This window comes from Centropristis striata, chromosome 14, assembly GCF_030273125.1.
Source record: "Centropristis striata isolate RG_2023a ecotype Rhode Island chromosome 14, C.striata_1.0, whole genome shotgun sequence".
Taxonomy (NCBI): Eukaryota; Metazoa; Chordata; class Actinopteri; order Perciformes; family Serranidae; genus Centropristis; species Centropristis striata.
Genome location: NC_081530.1, coordinates 33,302,695 through 33,310,494, shown reverse-complemented (window position 1 = coordinate 33,310,494; position 7,800 = coordinate 33,302,695). Strand labels below are relative to the sequence as shown.

At 35.8% G+C, this 7,800-nt stretch overlaps 1 long non-coding RNA gene across 1 annotated transcript; it reads right to left on the bottom strand.

Annotated features, from left to right (window-relative positions):
- Positions 1–2,189: 2,189 nt before the first annotated feature.
- LOC131984751 (uncharacterized) lies at positions 2,190–3,181 on the bottom strand. The gene is made up of 3 exons (XR_009395588.1): positions 3,136–3,181; positions 2,319–2,391; positions 2,190–2,226 (listed from the first exon to the last, which is right to left on the bottom strand). It is a non-coding gene; the product is annotated as an uncharacterized LOC131984751 (long non-coding RNA).
- Between the last annotated feature and the right edge of the window lie 4,619 nt (positions 3,182–7,800).

Genomic DNA, 7,800 nt, shown 5'->3' with positions numbered 1-7,800 from the left:
TGTTAATTAATTACCAGAGGTCAGTCTAACTAGATTTGTAAGGGTAATTGTAACATACTAACATAATTTTCTTAATTTTTTGTATGACATTATTAAGAGTTACTTTATTTAATAGGGTAGTTACAACTACTTTTTAAAATAGTGAAGTACATGAATTAATTGTCAACAAAACAAAGTTAGGTTGAAGTGGTTTAGCCTAAAAGATTACCTTTATTATATGAAAATGAACATAATTATTCAGGAAATAAATCATTTTTAAACAGAATATTATATTCAGCAATTTAATTAGGTTGTTTTAACATAAAGTATTCTAGTAAATTTTGAAGTGTTGCATTTTATGCTAAAACTACATGTTTTAAAACTGTTCAACCACAAAACATCATTTTATTAAGTAGAAGCTACATGTTAGACTAAGGAGAAGGTGACAGACACCCAGTTTGCTTTCTTTGAGTGTATATTGTGTGTGATCTATCGTGTTGCCAGGTTTGGTGAGAAAGAGACCGGTTAGTTTTCAAACTAACATTTCACTCAGCGGTGTGGTAAACCTGTTGCCAATAACCTACACAGATATAATATAATATTACACGCATTAAACAAAAAAATCCTCGGGAAAAAATCCTCTCTGCTCTGTGTAAACAGATTTTCATTGAATAATCGTCACGTGACCGACAACATTTCCGAAAAGACACAAAATTACATAAAGACGTAAAATTAACAAAAAAAGACAGAATTTTCAAAAATGACCCAAAAACCCCCACAAATCTTTCAAAAATTACCAAGAAAGACACAAAACGACCAAAAAAAGACATAAAATTACCAAAAAAAGTCCACGTATTCTACACATTCTCACTATTGTCATGTTTCCAGCCTCTCCTGTCCTCTCCTCTCTGCTCTGTGTAAACAGATTTTCAGTGAATATTTGTCACGTGACTGTTCGTCTCAGCAGAATCAATTATGTCTTCAGACTGTCACTAGAAGTACAATAAAGAGATTCTGACAGAAATATCAACATCTGAAGCTTCATTTTCGTTATGTTTTCTAACTGAAACTTTTAAAACTTGAATCTGTTCAAATTGTGTCAGAAAATTCAAATTTCGACAAGAAAATATGTTTATTCTACAACAAACAGTGAATTTTTAGCAACCTACTTAAGATTTTTAACTATTTTTTTCAAACTAAGGCCTTGAACAAATATTAAAATAATCAGTCAAATCAGTCAACATGATAACTTTGGAAAATATTTTTATTGGAAACAAAAAAAGACGTGAGAAGTTGATAGAATAAATTAAATAAGTTAATATGAGACAGATTCAGTCTGGTTGTTACAGAGTCCTCTCATCACAGATATGTGCAGTAATTACACACACACACTCACGCATCAACACACACACACACACACACACACCAACACACACACACACATCAGCACACACACTAAATCAATAAATTACATCTAAAGTCTTTACATAAATCCTTCAGTTCATCACTTCATTTACAGGAAGAGTCAACAAGAGCCGAGAACATGTGACATCACAGCCACCACCACTGAAACCACACTGATGGTGTTGATGAGGGCCGAGGAGGCAACTGTGGTTGCTCCTGCTCCTGCAACTGTGGTTGCTCCTGCTCCTGCTCCTGCAGCTGTGGTTGCTCCTGCTCCTGCTCCGGCAACTGTGGTTGCTCCTGCTCCTGCTCCTGCAACTGTGGTTGGTGCAACTGTAGTTGGTGCGGCTGTAGTTGCTGCAGTAGTTGCTGCAGTAGTTGCTGCAGCTGTAGTTGCTGCGGCTGTAGTTGCTGCAGCTGTAGTTGCTGCGGCTGTAGTTGCTGCGGCTGTAGTTGGTGCGGCTGTAGTTGCTGCAGCTGTAGTTGGTGCGGCTGTAGTTGCTGCAGCTGTAGTTGCTGCGGCTGTGGTTGGTGCAGCTGTAGTTGCTGCGGCTGTAGTTGGTGCGGCCGTAGTTGGTGCGGCCGTAGTTGCTGCGGCTGTAGTTGCTGCGGCTGTAGTTGGTGCGGCCGTAGTTGCTGCAGCTGTAGTTGGTGCGGCTGTAGTTGCTGCGGCCGTAGTTGCTGCAGCTGTAGTTGGTGCAGCTGTGGTTGGTGCAACGGTAGTTGCTGCAGCTGTAGTTGCTGCGGCTGTAGTTGCTGCGGCTGTAGTTGCTGCAGCTGTGGTTGGTGCAACGGTAGTTGCTGCAGCTGTAGTTGCTGTTGTGGTCTGTGCGTTGCCAGAGGCTGTTTTAAGTAGAAATTATTGAATCAGTTTTACATTATTTCAACATTTCAAACTCATTAAACATTTTATTTGTAATGAAAGTTTCTCTCACCAACAAACAGAAGGAGGACGACACAAATCTTTGCAATCATGATGATTCACTCGTAGTTTCTCTTCTTTTATCTCTGAAAAATAAACACAATTTTTATCACATGATTGAAAACCATAATAATCATTTCCATTTCAAACAGAAGAGTATTGGAGTTTTAATTCAAACTGCTGCTTATATCATAATTGCATCTGTCTTTCACTGAACCTCCAAAATAAAATGATAATGGAAAGCTGTTGGTTGGGTTTTTAATTATTATAATCACAATAAACAACACACCTCTGGTTTTAGTTCATGAGATAAACTGTCAGATAAACTTACATTACAGCATCTTTTTTTTTCATAACTAAAAATACCTTCCATGTTATGTTTTTAAATAAATTGCCAGGCTTCTATTTTACAATAATCATGTTTTTTTAATAATAAATATATTTTAAAGATTTTTCTCAGTCAGGTTTTCCCAAAAATAAATTTGGAATTAAAAGTATAAATTAAAATTAAAAATAAAATAATTCAAATTATTAGTAATATTATGCCAAACTTTGAATGAATAAATACATTTTTTTTAACTTGTATTGTCCTTTTAATAATTACAGTGCAGCTAAAAATAAAGAGTGGCAACAAAATAAATTACTAAAATATAATAAAACAATAGTAGAATAATAAAACATACTTTAATGTTTTTTCTGCATATTATAAAGAATATATAATTGATAAAACATATGGTAATAGACCATGAAAAGAGAAATCACTTTAATTTTTTTCTTCATAATATTGTATTTATCTTGTAATAAGACTATGTTATAATAAAAGTACTTACAGGTTGATGTTTTTCTCTGCTTGATCTCGTCCTCTGCAGTGAATCTGAAGTTCTGATGATTTCAGATTTCACTTCCTGTTTTATACTGAAAGGAGCTGCTGTGACATCAGAGGGAGAACAAAGCAGTGAGACAGCTGCAGGTGTGAGTAATGGAGGCTCTCGTCACAGGTGAGGTGAGAGGAAGACGCCTTCTATTATCGTCATCAATCAAAACAACAGATCTCGTATGTGGCCGAGGCTTCACATGTCATCAATCCACCGGGACATTTTTACTGAGTGACTGTCACTTTGCTCTCTGTTACTATTTTGGGTCTTTGTCATGTTGTTGATCTATTTCCTAACTGAAATCTGGAGATAATCTGTTCTTTATTGGCTGCAAGTCAGACGTCAATTATAAATATTTGGATGTAAAAATAAAGGGAATGATAATGTTGACTTCCCTTCATCAAATTACCAGTTTGTGGCAAAAACACCAGACTTTTGAAATCAAAACTTTCTTTTAGATTTGCCATTTTTTTCTCATAAATCTGCTACTTTTGTGTAGATTTGCCACTTTTAATCTTGTAAATCTCTTACTTTTTCCTTCATAGATTTGCCACTTTTAGTCTATATAATTTGCCACTTTTTTTGTAGACTTGCAACTTTTAGTCTCATGAATTTGCCACTTTGTTCTCACAGATTTGCCACTTTTTTTCTCATGAATCTGCTACTTTGTTCTCATAGATTTGCCACTTTTTTCTCATAAACCTCCTACTTTCTACTTTTAGATTTGCCACTTTTAGTCTATTAAATTTGCCACTTTTTACTGTCATGAATCTGCCACTTTTTTTCTCATAGATTTGCCGTTTTTATTCTCATGAATTTGCCATGTTTGATCTCATAAATCTGCTACTTTTCATCATAGATTTGCCACTTTTAATCTAAAAAATCTGTTTCTTTTTTCTCGTAGATTTGCCACTTTGAATTTTATAATTTTGCCACTTTTAATCTGATGAATCTGCAACTTTTTTCTTGTAGATTTGCCACTTTTGACTCATAAATCTACTTTTTCTTCGTGGATTTGCCACTTTTTTCTTGAAGTATTACCACCCTCCCTTGGGTCAGTATTTTTTTAATCTTTTCATACTTGGCCATAATACGCCTTTGTTGTTTTCACATTAAATATCTGTTGTTATGAATTCCAGATCATGTGATAACAACTAAACAACTCACTGAACAGTAACAGGAGAAACTTTTAGTCACGGTTTTGAGAAAAAGTTACACATTTTCAAATGAGTCAGTGATCTCTTTTACATCTCTTCTCTAAACAGATTTTTATCAGAGAGCCTTTCCTGATTTTTAATTGCACAGAATGTTTTAATTTTTTCTCATTAGATTTCTCTGGTAGAGAGGAAGACGCCTTCTATTATCATCACTCAATCAAAACAACATATCTCGTATGTGGCCGTGGCTTCACGTCAGACATTTTTCACACCTGACACTGAACATTGTTCCTGAGTGACTCGTTGTTACTATTTTGGCTCTTTGTCATGTTGTTGATCTATTTCCCAACTGAAATCTGGAGATAATCTGTTCTTCATTGACAGCAAGTCAGAAGTAAATTATAAAAATGTGGAAGTAAAATATAGAAGAGGACAAGTTTAACTTCCCTTCATCAAATGATCAGTTTGTTCACTTGTTCAGAAGATTCAGAACCATCAGTTCGGTTTTAAATGCTACTTTTGTCTTGTAGATTTGCCGTTTTTAATCTCATAGATCTGCTGCTTTCTTCTCGTAGATTTGCTACTTTTAATCTCATGAATCTGCTACATTTTTCCTTTAGGTTTGCCACTTTTTCTTCATAAAACTACTACTTTTTTCTCCAAGATTTGCCGTTTTTAATCTCATAAATCTGCTACATTTTTTGTTTTGATTTGCCACATTTGCCTCATAGATTTGCCACTTTTTTCACACGAATCTGCTACTTTTTTCTTGTAGATTTGTCACTTTTCATCTCAAGAATCTGCTACTTTTTTTCTTTAAATTTGTCACTTTTAATCTCATGTATCAGCTACTTCATTCTCATAGATTTTCCACTTTTTTGTCATAAATCTGCAACTTCTTTCCCATCGAATTGCCGCTTTTAATCTCAGAAATCTGCTACTTTTTTCTTGTAGTTTTGCCACTTTTACAATTTTAGCGTGTTAAATACGTTAAATTGATTAAAAAGGTTGTTGCATGTAATAGTATGAACATCAATGAATGAATATATTTAAATATGTGCAGGGATATACACAGTATAGTATAAGTCGTTTATGACACAAAATAGAAAAAATACAGAATGCCTAATATGGTTGGATGTAAATAGATCATTACTTTACCTATTGAGATGCATTTTATTGTAATTTAAATAGTCTCAGAGTTTTCATTAAAGCTTCAGTATTAATTCTCAGCGTGCTCTGCCTCGTCTGTGTTGTTCCTGTTCGTTCCGTTGGTGTTTCAGTCGTCATAACCATCGTTCCTCCAGCAGAGGATGCTGCTGCTGTTCAACACATTTGCAACTTTTTCCTTGTTGATTTGCCACATTAAATCTCATGAATCTGCTACTTTTTCTCATAGGTTTGCCACTTTTTCCATGAAAATATGCAATTTTTCTCTCCTAGATTTGCCGCTTTTAATCTCATAAATCGACAATTATTTCATGTAGATTTGTTACTTTTTTCACATAAATCTGTGACTTTTTTCTTGTAGATTTGCCACTTTTTCCATAGAAATATGCAACTTTTATCTCCTAGATTTGCCACTTTTAATCTCATAAATCTACTACTTTTCTTCTTGTAGATTTACCTCTTTTTTCTCATGAATATGTTCCTTTTTTCTTATTCCCATAAATATGTGATTATTTTCTCCTAGATTTGCCACTTTTTTCTTTGAAAACTGCACATTTTTTCTTGTAAATTTTCCACATTAAATCTCATAAATCTGCTACTTTTTCTCTTAGATTTGCCACTTTTTTTCTTATAAACCTAAGACTTTTTTCTCAAAACTAGCAACATTTTTTGCCCTAGATTTGTCACTTTTAATCTCATAAATCTGCTACTTTTCTTCTTGTTGATTTGCCACTGCATTCTCATGAATATGTTCCTTTTTTCTCGAAGATTTGACACTTTATTTTCAAAAATATTCGAATTTTTTCTCCTAGATTTGCCACATTTTTTTCATAAATCTGACACTTTTTTCTCACAACTAGCAACTTTTTTCTATGAGATTTGTCACTTCTTTATTATGAATCTGCAACTTCTTTCTTGTAGGTTTGTAACTTTTTTATTATAAATCTGCTAATTTTATCTCCTAGATTTGCCTTTTTTTCTCATTAATCTGCTACTTTTTTCTTGTAGATTTCTTCTAATCTTGTGTAAACAGATTTTCAGTGAATATTTGTCACGTGACCATTCGTCTCTTCACAGTTTCACTACAAGTAAATAAAGTGATTCTGACACAATTTTAGCTTTGTTTTCGTTACTTTTTCTAACTGAAACTTTTGTAATCTGGATCTGTTCAAGTTCTGTCAGAAAGTTACAATTCCAACGATAAATATATTTATTCCACAATAAACAGTGTATTTTTAGCGACTAACTTAAGATATTTTACTTTATTTTCAAACTAATCCCTTGAACAAATATTAAAATAATCAGTGTCAACTTCATGATTTTGGAAAATATTTTTTTATTGGAAACCATCTTTTTAAAACAAGACAAAAAAATATGTGAGAAGATGATAGAATAAGTTAAATAAGTTAATATGAGACAGATTCAGTCTGGTTGATACAGAGTCCTCTCATCACAGATATGTGCAGTAATTACACACACACACTCACGCATCAACACACACACACACACACACACCAACACACACACACACATCAGCACACACACTAAATCAATAAATTACATCTAAAGTCTTTCCATAAATCCTTCAGTTCATCACTTCATTTACAGGAAGAGTCAACAAGAGCCGAGAACATGTGACATCACAGCCACCACCACTGAAACCACACTGATGGTGTTGATGAGGGCCGAGGAGGCAACTGTGGTTGCTCCTGCTCCTGCAACTGTGGTTGCTCCTGCTCCTGCTCCTGCAGCTGTGGTTGCTGCTGCTCCTGCTCCTGCTCCGGCAACTGTGGTTGCTCCTGCTCCTGCTCCTGCAACTGTGGTTGGTGCAACTGTAGTTGGTGCGGCTGTAGTTGCTGCAGCTGTAGTTGCTGCGGCTGTAGTTGCTGCAGCTGTAGTTGCTGCGGCTGTAGTTGGTGCGGCTGTAGTTGCTGCAGCTGTAGTTGGTGCGGCTGTAGTTGCTGCAGCTGTAGTTGCTGCAGCTGTGGTTGCTGCGGCTGTGGTTGGTGCGGCTGTAGTTGCTGCAGCTGTAGTTGGTGCAGCTGTAGTTGCTGCGGCTGTAGTTGGTGCGGCCGTAGTTGCTGCGGCTGTAGTTGCTGCGGCTGTAGTTGGTGCGGCCGTAGTTGCTGCAGCTGTAGTTGGTGCGGCTGTAGTTGCTGCGGCCGTAGTTGCTGCAGCTGTAGTTGGTGCAGCTGTGGTTGGTGCAACGGTAGTTGCTGCAGCTGTAGTTGCTGCGGCTGTAGTTGCTGCGGCTGTAGTTGCTGCAGCTGTGGTTGGTGCGATGGTAGTTGCTGCA